The sequence below is a fragment of the Pongo abelii genome, chromosome 6, assembly GCF_028885655.2.
Source record: "Pongo abelii isolate AG06213 chromosome 6, NHGRI_mPonAbe1-v2.0_pri, whole genome shotgun sequence".
NCBI classification, from domain to species: domain Eukaryota; kingdom Metazoa; phylum Chordata; class Mammalia; order Primates; family Hominidae; genus Pongo; species Pongo abelii.
Window position 1 is genome coordinate 26178660 of NC_071991.2, and position 12766 is coordinate 26191425.

The window sequence follows — 12766 nt, forward strand, 5'->3', positions numbered from 1 at the left end:
TGGAAGGACTGGTTTGTGCTACAAATACTGGCCTAGGTAGGGTTATGCTCTGACTTATTTCTGTTTCCATGAGGATGAGAGTATAATCAAGTGGTCCAGAAGCCTAGGTGCATAAAGGGACCACATTACTGCCACTGATTCAGGGTGTTGGGGCAAGGATATGCCAGGAGTTCTCTAGGCATATGTTTGGGTTTTTGGTGGAAACCTCTAGGTTCCCACAGAGCAAAAGCACTGTGGGTGCAATTCCTGAGTTTGTACTTTTGTCCTGGGAGAAGCAGGGCCCTGTCTTTACCTAGAGCTAGAGCACATGTGCGTGAGTGGGTGAAAATAACATGGTGGCAGCTGGGCGAAAAGAGGGGTCTGTCCTCAGAATTGATTTATTCTGTGTTGTGAGACAAAAGAAATAGCTCAGAGCTGTCTATGTGACATATGCAAAATCAATCACACTCAGAGAGACATGAATATGAAATTTAAGTCATCTTACCCCACCCATACCTGGAAGCAATTGTTTAGATATTTTCTTCCCAACTAGTATCTCACTCATCTTCGTGTTCCTGAAATTGGTGACAAAAAGTGCAATGCATGGCCAATCAATAGTTTATGTTATTTTATTTATTTATTTATTTTTAGTTTTTTGAGACGGAGTCTCACTCTGTCACCCAGGCTGGAGTGCAGTAGTGCAATCTCAGCTCACTACAACCTCTACCTCCTGGGTTCAAGAGATTCTCTGGCCTCAGTCTCCTGAGTAGATGGGATTACAGGCGCCCGCCGCCTTGCTCAGCTAATTTTTGTATTTTTTAGTAGATACAGGGTTTCACCATGTTGCTCAGGCTGGTCCTAAACTCCTGACCTCAAGTGATCCACCCATCTAGGCCTCCCAAAGTGCTGGAATTACAGGCGTGAGCCATTGCGCTTAGCCAGTAGCTTATGTTATTTTATTTTTTGTAAGTTTTTATTTGAGACTAAGTCTCACTCTTGTCCCCCAGGTTGGAATGCAATGGCGTGATCTCGGCTGACTGCAACCTCTGCCTCCCAGGTTCAAGCGATGCTCCTGCCTCAGCCTCCCGAGTAGCTGGGATTACAGGTGCCTGCCAACACGCCCAGGTAATTTTTGTATTTTCAGTAGAGATGGGGTTTCACCATGTTGGCCAGGCTGGTCTCGAACTCCTGACCTCAGGTGATCCGGCCGCCTCGGCCTCCCAAAGTGCTGGGATTACAGGCATGAGCCACCATGCCTGGCTGCTTATGTTATTTTAATGTAATGCTTGGAAAACAACTTATAAACTATTTTTGCTATTTCCCTTTGCAAAACCATATGTAACTGTGGCTAATGTTCCCAGATAGAACTGTGTCCAGCTGCATGTTCTTGCAACCCAATAACAAGATGCAGCAAACTGGAAAAGAAGAGAGTTTATTTCTGTAACTGGGTACAGGGAGAAAGTCAGAGATAATTTACCAGACCAACTCAAGATTCTAAAGTTCTTCCAGTGCTTATATATATTTCAAACTATACGCCTACGTGTAATATTATACTCGCTTAAGTTTATGGGTGATTAATTTTGTTTTAACTAAAAGATCAGAGCCCAGAAATGTCCCCTAAATCTACTTAATTTGTGAGGGCCCCGGTACCAGTGTGATTACTTCCATCCTATCTTACCTATGGTTTGGGTCTGGAGAGTTGCTTCAGACCCCCAGTAAATTTATCTGACCCAAGATGGGTCTTGGTACAAGGAATGTAGGGCTTGCTTTCTTTATTATCTTGACTTGCCTCAAGTTTCAGGAGAATCCTGGGCAAGATTCTTACCAAACATGTGTTTCATTTCTGGCTTTGCTGTTGGGGCATCAATTTCCCTAGGTTTAACTGCTACCTTTATGTTAAGGCAGATGCTGTGGTAGTTTGAATGTATAACTGGAGTGCTATGGAGGCCTGTCTATGTGACTGTTAGGAAGAATTGGCCTGCCACCATCCCCACTGTCAATTTGCGCATGATTTCTATCATGCCCAAGCTGGAGGGACTACAGGGATGTGGGACGTCGTGATCATTCTGGCTACTTCCTGCTGAGGGGGGGGTCACTGTTAGGGGGCAGTGAACATGGGATTGGAGTGGCAGAGGCTCATTTGCTCTTGGAAATACTATTGGCCTCAGGCTTTTAGCAGCAGCACCTGCTGAAACATAATGGCATGAGTTTTGGGAACGTTGTGAAACAGCACACAGCACATAGCAGCAATACATTACACAGCACAGAGATATACTTAAGCCTAGGAAAATAGCAAAGAACACCAGGACTTCCTGCCAGCAAGAAGGTTCTGTGCTGAACCATGATGCGAGCCAATCATTTCGTGATAACTGCGGGCTGGAAATGGCTATAATTTGCTAACGTATACCTTTTAGTGCTAGAAAGGCGTTCCCAGAATTATTCGGAATATACACACAGCATTCAGTTTTGATGAGGGCATGAGTTCCCCCTTGGGCTGCAGTAAGAATGTCTAAGCCCATTCGATATTGCAAAATAGACTTTCACATATGATACATTTCAGTATTTATAAGAGAGATGCTTTGGAAGCTGTCACTTAGAGCCCACTGAGTAAAGTTGGCTAATGCCTCTATGTGCCATATAACATTTTCTAATCCTATTAAGAGCATGAATATTGCAGATTGATGGTTGTACCAGTGAAAGACTGACCTGGTCCATCTGTTAATCATATGTGGAAGATTAGGCAGATTTTGTATGGTTTTTACCTAACGACCTTATGCCTATGGGAAGCCTAGAGTGCAACATCCCTACCCGCCCAAGGGAAGCCACGGCCACAGATTGGTGCTGCAAAGCCATTGAGTCCTGTTGGGAGGATACCAATTTAGGCCAGGCCATTAAGACCAATCTATGGTGAACACATCCCTCTGCTGGAGTACTATAATATATTGGTACCACTCAGAAGGAATCCATCCTATAATCTGAGTTGCATTAGGCCAATGGTCAAGGAAATGTTTTCATTGCTCCCAGAACAAGGAAGCTATTTGCCTTAAATGTCCAGTAGAAGCAGTTAACCAAATGAACCCATCCCAAATTTGGAGAAAGCCATTCTTGTATCAAACATTTTGGGGTTTGACGTTTGGATGGGCACTTTTGAATCTAATAAAGGAGTAGCTAATGCTATAACTTTGTCCCTTGTTCTATTAAAGAGAATGGCTTTTTGTGTCCTAGGTCACTTAAAGTCTCATTTATGGGCCATTCTGACATATTTGCTTTAGTTATCCCCGTCATTTGCAAACCAAACCAGTTTTCAAATTTCCTAGAAAAGTTTGTAGGTATGCCCAATCTTTTCCTTGCACAGGTGAGACCCACCAAGGCAGACCTGTGGTGCTAGAAAGCAGTAACGGGCCACAGACCCAACAGGAATCTTGCTGGAGGCTGTCTGCATAGTCCTGTGCCCATTGTAGACAGAGGTTACAAGTGTGTAACGAAACAGTAAGAGGTATAAAAGGAAGCATAGCATAAAAGAAATCTGTATCGTTTTCTGAATAGAAACTTTAAGTCCTCTAGGGGCTCCACTTCCCATTGAGTGGTTGCAGGTGTTTCCATTGTGGAGACCCCGGGTGACTGGAATTTCTTCACTCACATATGATGAACCCAGGGTTTGATGCCTGTCAGCTTCAGTGCCAAGTCAGTAGTCAACAGCACGTCATAGGGCCCTTTCCATTTTTCCTGTAGTTGTTGGGCAGGATCAGCTTCCCTCCATTCCTTCAGCAGCACTTGATCACCAGGCTGAAATGGGTGGCGGTCTCCTACAAAATCTGTGACATTCCTCTAATAAGCAAACTTATGCAAATCATTAAGAGTTCGTCCTGAGTGACATAAGTTTTAATAGCTAATTCTGTATCCAGTGACACTCTAGCAACCCAGGACAAGGCTACAAAGGGCCTCCCAAAAATAATTTCATAAGAACTTAATTTAATCCCATTTCTGGGAGCCATTCTTACCCAGAGCAGTGCAATCCCAAGTACCTGAATCCATTTTAACTGAGCTTCCTGACATAGCTTAGCAAGAATTGTCTTTAAAGTATGATGCATTCTTTCAGTCTGTCCAGAGGATTGAGGCTTCCATGCCGAGTGCAGCTTCCATTTTATTCCTACTGTTTTGCTTACTTGTTGGGTTATTTCCGAGGTAAATGAAGGCCCATTGTCACTATGGATAATGTCAGGGAGCCCATATCGGGGTATGATGTTCTTTAGCTGCACTTTAACTACCTCTGTTGGCCACTCGGTGTGATATGGGTATGCTTCCACCCAGCCTGAGAGTGTCCACTACAACTAAGAGGTATTTGTACCTTCCAGGGGCAAGTGGCATTTGAGTAAAGTCAATCTGCCAGTTTTCTAGTAGATGCTTCCCTCTCGCCTGTTGTCTGGGTTGTCCTCTGCTATAGTTATTGGTCTCATTTTCAGCGCAAAGGTAGCAATGTTGTATTATACTTCTCAAGTGAGCCTTTTCCTTCATATATTTTTGCACAAAAGTTAACGAGGCATCTCATCCAAAATGCATGCTATCATGAATATATTTTAGCATTGGGTTGAAGGAAGGTGTGCTGGCACCCAAACCAGGCCCTTGTTATTTACTTTCCAGCCTTTCTTGTCTTAAATAAACCTTTTGTCCTTGGCAATCTTTTCATCCTCAAACTATACTGGGGTTTGAAAGCTGCCAAATCTACTTGGGAAATCAAAGGTCCCTGGACCTTGGCACTGGTGCTGGCTAGATGCCTGGTTGTGCGGTAGGTGAAGGTATTCCCCCTAGCTGGTTTGAAATTGCTGCTCTTATGGCCTGGACAATGCATAGCAGCTATTTTTCTTGACGCTTTTACTGCCTCCAACAGCTCCAACACTTGCTTAGCATATTAAATTTCAGTATTATCAGCTTTTAGCAGTCCCCTTTCCTTCCAAATAGCTCTGTGTGCATGAACTATCATGAAGGAATATTTGGAATCAGTGTAGATATTGGTGCTCTCACCTTGGGACAGTTGCAAGGCTCTGGTAAACGCGACTAACTCAGCCTTTTCCGCAGAAGCCCTGTCGGGAGTGTTCTTGCCTCTATTACCTCCAAGAGAGTTACTACAGAATAGGCAGAATTTCTCCTTTGTTGGTGACTAAGCTGCTTCCATCCGTGAACAGCAACCAGTCTACATAGGGGAGGGCTGCATCCTTTAGATCTGGGAGACCAGAAAATACTTCATTATAACCTCTACAGTTGTGTACTAGTTCGTTTCATCCCCAGTAGGTGGCAGCAAAATGGCAGGGTTTGAGGCTCCAGGGGTCTGCACTTTTACTGCAGGATTATCGAGCAGGATGCCCGATATCAGCCTAATCTGCCAACCGTCAGCCAGTAGCCACCCTTCTGCTCAAATAACACCAGGCTTGATGGGGCACATAAATCACGATGGGCTGATCCAAAGTCAGCTTCTCAGCTCCCTTGAGCAACAAGCAGGCGGCAGCTACTGCTTTGAGACAAGGGGGCCAGCCCCTTGCCACTGTATCAATCCTTTAGACAAATAAACCACTGGTTGCAATATTTCTTTTAGTTTTTGTGTTAGGATCCCGAGTGCCAGACCCAGTCTTTCATGCACTTAAAGTTGCAAGAGTTTATGAGGATTTGGCAGCCCCAGAGATGGGGTAGATGTCATCTTAAGCTTTAATTGTTTAAACGCATTCTGGTGTTTCAGCTCCCATTTAAAGGGGTTGTGGTTGGCCCCTTTTATCAGTTCATATAGCAGCTTTACCATCAGCCATAATTGGAAATCCAGATTCTGCAGAACCCTGCCATTCCCAGGAAGCCCCTTAGCTGCTTTCTGGTTGTGGGTGTCATGATAGAGGCAACTGCATTTTGCCTCTCCACCGTCAGGGCTCTGGTTTCTCTGTAACAGAAATCCTAAGTATCCCACGGTTTGTTTGCATATCTGTACCCCTGTGCCCTTTTGCTTAAGACCTTGTACCCCCAGGCTGCCAAATGGTTTAGAGTTTTTACAGTGTTATCCTGACATTCTTGCTTCAAGGAGCTGGAGATTAGCAAATCATCCGCATACCGTAGCAGTACCCCATTTTCCAATTGTAAGTCTCTTAAGTCCTGAGCCAGTGCTTCCCCAAATACAGTTGGGGAATTTTTAAACCCTTGAGGAAGCACTGTCCAACAATACTGAAATTGTGCGGCTGTTTCAGGGTCTGTCCACTCAAACAATAATTGGCTTTCTGCATCCACTGGTATGCAAAAGAAAGCATCCTTCAAATCTAATACTCTAAACCATTCATGGTCTCTGGACAGGAAGATAAAAATAGTGTATTGATTGGCCCCAGTGGGGTGGGTGTCTTCTACAGTATCACTGATCACCCTTATATCTTGCATGAATTTGTACTTGCATGGATGAGATTTCTTTACTGGCAGAATGGGCATGTTCTATGAAGACTGACAAATTCTTATTAAGACATGCCACAAGAATCAGAATGTACCAGCTGGATGCCTTCTAGGGCCTCTTTCTTTAAGGCATACTGTTCCTTTCGAACAGGTTGGGTCCCTTCCTTCAGCTTGATTTCTACTGGATTCACATTAATTGTCCGCCTTGGTTGGTTGGATGCCGATACTTCCGGCTTTACCTTGTTGAGGACTTCCTGTGGAATCCTCTCTACCTTAAGGTGTGAAGTCTCCGATTTCATCAGGAGGGCGTGTCGCCACAATCTGTGTTCTGAGGGTACCTGGAGGCACATCTGGCGCATCTCTGGGTCAAAGACAACTCATGCCTGTAACTTACATAAGAGGTCTCTACCAAGCAGAGAGATCGAGCAGTCCAGCACATAAGGAAACTGATGAGGCCGGGCACCTTGGCTCACACCAGTAATCCCAGCACTTTGGGAGGCCGAGGCGGGTGGATCACAAGGTCAGGAGTTCAAGACCAGCCTGGCCAAGATGGTGAAACCCCGCCTCTACTAAAAATACACAAAAATTAGCTAGGTGCGGTGGCAGGCGCCTGTAATCCCAGCTACTCGGGAGGCTCAGGCAGAGAATTGCTTGAACCTGGGAGACGGAGGATGCAGTGAGCCAAGATCGCACCACTGCACTTCAGCCTGGGTGACAGAGCAAGACCCTGTCTCAAAAAACAAAAGGAAAAAAGAAACCAATGAGTTATTAAGCCATTTCCCACCTTCCAGGATAGAGGGTGAAAGAACTATTCTGATTTTAGCTTTCTGCTCACCCCAACTATATTGACAGAGGTGTCAAAAAGTTCAGTAAGGCCGGGTGTGGTGGCTCACACCTGTAATCCCAGCACTTTGGGAGGCCAAGATGGGCAGATCACTTGAGGTCAGGAGTTCGAGACCAGACTGGCCAACATGGTGAAAGCCTGTTTCTACTAAAAATACAAAAATTAGTTGGGCATGGTGAGGCATGCCTGTAATCCCATCTACTTGGGAGGCTGTGGCAGAATTGCTTGAACCCAGGAGGCAGAGGTTGCAGTGAGTTGAGATCATACCACTGCACTCCAGCCTGGGTGAAAGAGCAACTCAGTCTCAAAAAAGGTTCAGTAATTGGGATATTAATTGACAAGTAAGCAGCACCCATATGGATTTAGAAGTCCAATTTTCATTTCCCCACTGTCAAATTTACCCAAGGCTCCTGAGGGAAAATCTTAACATCAGACAGGGTTGGAGCCATCAGGAGTCTTGGGCCCCTCAGTCCTCCTTGGATTCGTTTTCAGGCTTAACAGCCATAAGTGACCTGGGCTCCTTCTTAATCAACTTGGGGCAGTCTTTCTTTCAATGCCCTGTCTCCTGACAGTAAGTGCATTGATCCTTTCCTATATTTTCCTTCTGCCTCAGGGGTCCCGTTTTCTTTGGGTTTCCTACCACAGTGGCTGTAAGTATTGCTGCCTGCCATAGAGCCTTAGTTTCCTTGGATTCCCTGCTATTATAGACATTGAATGCAATATCAATTAACTGAGAAGCATTCATTCTGACAGCCCCTTCCACATTTGGAACTTCTTTCTGATGTCTGGGGACACTTTGCCCTATAAAAGTCATGTTTACCATTCTGACATTTTTGGGATCCTGTGGATCTAAGTCTGTATTCTTTCTATACATTTGACAGATCTGTTCCATAAATTCTGAGGGGTCCTCATTAGGTTTCTGCTGAAGTTCCTGCAGTTTGTTCAGACTTTTGGTCTCGGCATCCCAACCTAATGTCCTTTAGAATACACCTTTTATAATGCTACAGACAATTATCTCCAGCTACACTGGCCTCATTTGGGTCCAAATTTGGGTCACTGCATGGAATCAGCTCATCAGGGTCTAGGGTATCATCAGGGCTTTCGTCATGAAAGTGCCATGTTTTTCTCCTTTGTCTAATACTAGCCTTCTCTCATCTGCAGTAAGCATAATATTTAGGAGGGCTTGCACATCAGCCCAGGTAGGGCAATGGGTAGCAAAAATAGTGGTAAACAGTTCAGTCATCTTCTGGGGATCTTCCCTGTAGAAAGGACTGGAACTTTTCCAATTCAGTAAATCAGATGTGGAAAAAGGGCTTCATGCTCAAGTAATATCCAGCCAGAGGCTCTTGCTGATTAACTCCCGTGGGATATTGTCAGAAGGGAAATTGTCCTGCCCCAAGCTTGGTAGCTCCTCAGCCAAAATTAGTGCCTTGCCTAGTTCAGGAGGGAGAGACTATGTTTGTAACCTCTTTGAACTTTGGGGGTGGTGACTCTTCACTCTCTTGACTAGGTGGTGGGGCACTAGCTTCTACTGGATTAGGCATGTATAGCAATTGCTGACTCTCTAGCTCTTTTTCTTTCTTCCTCTCCCTCAGGGTCAGGTCACAGTTTGTCTGGGTAATGCAACATTAACTTACTCCCTTTAACCTCTTGGTTATGTAGCAACATAAGTGCCTGAATGTAGGGGAATTTTTAAACCCTTCCTCCCATTTCCCCAAACATTGACAAAACAGCTGTAACTGAAAGATATAATAGCTTAAAGACCCCAAAATCGGCCACCATTTTTTGGATCCTAAAGCATACATTGGCCAAACCATATTACAATAGTAAACCATTTTCCTCTTAGTCATGGGGGGAACCTCATACTATTTCCAATCTGACAGCGTTTTTCCCAGAGGGCTCCCTGAGGGAAGGAAAGCAGCACTTTCCATTTTAAGTCTGACGAAACCACAGACATGAACATGGAGACAGTTTCAGACAAACACAAAAGGAAGCGTACTTGGGTAAAACAGATCTGAAATCAGCTTAAGGTTTACTCCTAACCAAATAGCAACTGAGTATACAAATGAGCCCTACTATTTTCCTGATGATATCAGACCAAAGGGCTTAATAAGCCCAGATAAGAAAATAACAGGCTTCCTGCATATGATCCGGTTTTACTCACCCTTTGAGTGCATCCACTCCTGCCTGATCACCATTCTTCCCCAGTGGTGAGAAGGACATGTGGTTTTTGCACATGGGATAGCCCCTGGGAGAGTCCCCAGGACAATCTTATCCAGCAGCTTAACCATCTTAACCATCTCGCCACAATCACGGGCCACTGAGTGCAGCACCATTTCAGTGACTCTTGGTTAGCTTGCCAAATGTTGTTCCTGGACCAAACTGGGTCTGACTGTGTGTTCTTGTGGCCCAATAACAAGATGCAGACAAACTGGGAAAGAAGAGAGTTTATTTCTGTAAACAAGTACAGGGAGAAAGTCAAAGATAATTCCCCAGACCAACTCAAGACTAACATTTTTCCGTTGCTTATATATGTTTCAAACTGTATGCTTATGTGCAGTATAATACTCACCTATGTCTACAGGTAAATAATTTTGTTTTAACTAAAAGCTGAGAGACCAGAAATGAACCCTAAATCTACTTAATCTATGAGGGCCCTGGTACTAGGGTGATTAAGAAATGTCCCCTATTTTTGCTCTACTTAATCTATGAGGGCCCTGGTACAGGAGTGATTACTTCTATCTTATGTTACCTATGGTTTGGGTCTGGAGAGTTGCCTCAGATGCCCAATAAATTTATTTGACCCAAGATGGGTCCTGGTACAAGGAATGTGGGGCTATCTTCATTATCTTGACTTGCCCCAGGTTTTAGGAGAAACTTGCACAAGACTCTTACCAAACATATATTTCATTCCTGGCGTTGGTGTCCAGGGATTGATTTTTCTAGGGTTAAGTACTAACTTAATGTTAAGGCAGATGCTGTGAAAGTTTGCCTGTATAACTTGAGTGCTATGGAGGCCTGTCTGTGTGACTGCTAGAAAAAAATTGGCCTGTCACACTAATAGGAGTGTATATTCAGGGAAACTGTAATCTGTACTCCCCTGTGGCCACCCTAAATTTTGCCATACATAAACTCTAAACAAGATTCTGACTTTTTGATTATATTAAGTTGATGGTTCTCAGTCTCCACTGACCCTGGGAGAGAAACAGAATCATAGGACAATTTTCAGTGTGACAGCCTCTGTGCAGGAGAACAGAGCCTCCCTTCCATGAGACACCCGGAGTCTACCCCCAGCCCAGACACCCATCTGAAAAGCACTGATCGAGACTCACAGGCAACCACATGTTCTCACCTCCCCTAATGTATCTCACTAGAGACACTTAGGCCAAATCTCAGAAGCCTGAGCACAAAAACTAACCGCCTTTCTTTCGCGTATCTCTCAGGGCATACTGTCAGGAATCATTTCCACGTGAGAATGAAGGTGTTTTTATCCAAGAATGCAACAAGGGAGCATAGTTTAATAACATCTGGTTGGAATGGATGGAAGCCCTTAAAAGATGCCATTATGCAGTGATGATACACAAAGCAAGTTGTGAAACATGTCAGGTAACAAATTAGATTATAGCACCATCGAAATGTGATTCTGTTGTTTTTGCTTACTTTCTGTGTGTTTTTTCTATTATGTTACAATATATCCCATTTAAGTCCTTGTATTTTCTCATTTAAAAGTCTAGGGCTGGCCAGGTACAGTGGCTCACACCTGTAATCCCAGCACTTTGAGAGGCCAAGGTGGGTGGATCACCTGAGGTCGAGAGTTCGAGACCAGCCTGACCAACATGGAGAAACCCTGTCTCTACTAAAAATACAAAATTAGCCAGGCATGGTGGCACACACCTGTAATCCTGGCTACTTGGGAGGCTGAGGAAGGAGAATTGCTTGAACCCATGAGGCGGAAGTTGTGGTGAGCTGAGATCGTGCCATTGCACTCTAGCCTGGGCAACAAGAGTGAAACTCCATCTCAAAAAAAAAAAAAGTCTAGGGCCAGGTGTGGTGGCTCATGCCTGTAATCCCAGCACTTTAAGAGGCTGAGATGGGTAGACTGCTTGAACCCAGGAATTTGAGATTAGTCTGGGCAACATGGTGAAACCCTATCTCTAGAAAAAATACAAATGTTAGTTGGATATGATGGTGTGTACCTGTGGCCCCAGCTACTTGGGAGGCTGAGGTGAGAGTATTGCTTGAGTGTGGGAGGATGGATCGAGTCTGGGAGGTGGAGGTGGCAGTGAGCTGAGACTATGCCACTGCACCCAGCCAGGGCTATAGAGTGAAACTCTGTCTCCAAAAAAGATCTATTGCTTAAGCTAATTTTTAAAAAATTTTATTTTTCAAATATACTTTGAAAGCAATGACTCTTTAAAACATTATCTAAAGATTTTATACTCAAAATACCATTATAGTTTAATATTTCTGTTGTAAAAAACTTTACTTCTTGGCTGTGTTCTAAAGTTTTATATCTAAGGTATTTTTAGAAACATTTAGTTCAAAAGAGTGATGACACTGTGGTCAACATGTGCAAGATTTTAAATGAGAAAATAACCATTTTATATGCTGTGAAAAAAATCTCATAGCTATAACTGGTTAGAATTGACATGAAGGCAGTTGTCTTTATGCAAACACATACAAAGAAACAGACAAGCAGAGCACCACTGTGGTTTGCACGAGGCAAGATAAGGAGAAGAGGGAAGGCTGTTGCAAGTGTGGTTAAGGACTGAAGCTTAGGTGGTCCCAGGAAAGCCTCACTGAGAATTAGGTTTTAGTAATTAAGTAATGGAGGGCAAGTGAGTAGTTATGCAAAGAGTAAATAGAAAGATGTAAATTTTATTTGCTGTGGGATTAAAATGTTGATGATCCTACTAAATAAACTATTAATTCATCCAGTTTAATTATTGGCATAATCTTATCATGACTGTTATCTCAGTTAACTACTCTACATTAATTATTTTAACTTCCAAGTCAGGTTTATTACATTTGTAAGCTTTTCCATACCAACGAACAGCTTTTGTTTTCTTGTTTTACCAACTGTATCTTTTAATATTCCATTTAGCCTTTGTGTGTAGATGGTCAGCTGAGAAGCCGGGACCCTAAAATATACGGCCTACAGATGTGGGTTGTACCCCATTTGCAGCTAGCCGAATGTTCTTTAAGCTGTCAATTGGAGAGATGTGGATCTTAGAAGGGCTATAGCTTTTGCTTCTTCTTTGGAGACCTTAATTACAGCTATAAAGGACTTCTTGGTTGTGGTCTCACGTGTGTTTATTTGTGTAGTTCTGAGAGATTTATTAAGGTATCCCTTTGATTTAAAATTTTGATATATGTTAAGAATGTGATAAAAAAAAATTTTGTTTGTATAGCCTTCTCTCCTAAGCTAAATAAGATATATACCCAAAGAGAAAATAATTAAAACATTTCGGGCTGGGCTCAGTGGCTCACGCCTGTAGTCCCAGCACTTTGGGAGGCCAAGGCGGG

At 43.6% G+C, this 12766-nt stretch overlaps 1 long non-coding RNA gene across 3 annotated transcripts in view; it reads right to left on the reverse strand.

Moving 5' to 3' along the window:
* Positions 1 to 12766, reverse strand: part of LOC129060634 (uncharacterized) — a 91740-nt gene that overhangs the window by 45030 nt on the left and 33944 nt on the right. For 2 of the 3 annotated variants that reach the window (XR_008527478.1, XR_008527474.1), the window contains exons 2-4: positions 9405 to 9671; positions 5002 to 5200; positions 3620 to 3794 (exon numbers count right to left, since the gene is read on the reverse strand). This is a non-coding gene — a long non-coding RNA (uncharacterized LOC129060634). Of the gene's footprint in view, positions 1 to 3619; positions 3795 to 5001; positions 5201 to 6635; positions 7124 to 9404; positions 9672 to 12766 lie in introns of all 3 variants that reach the window. The other variant, XR_008527476.1, reaches the window with a different exon arrangement.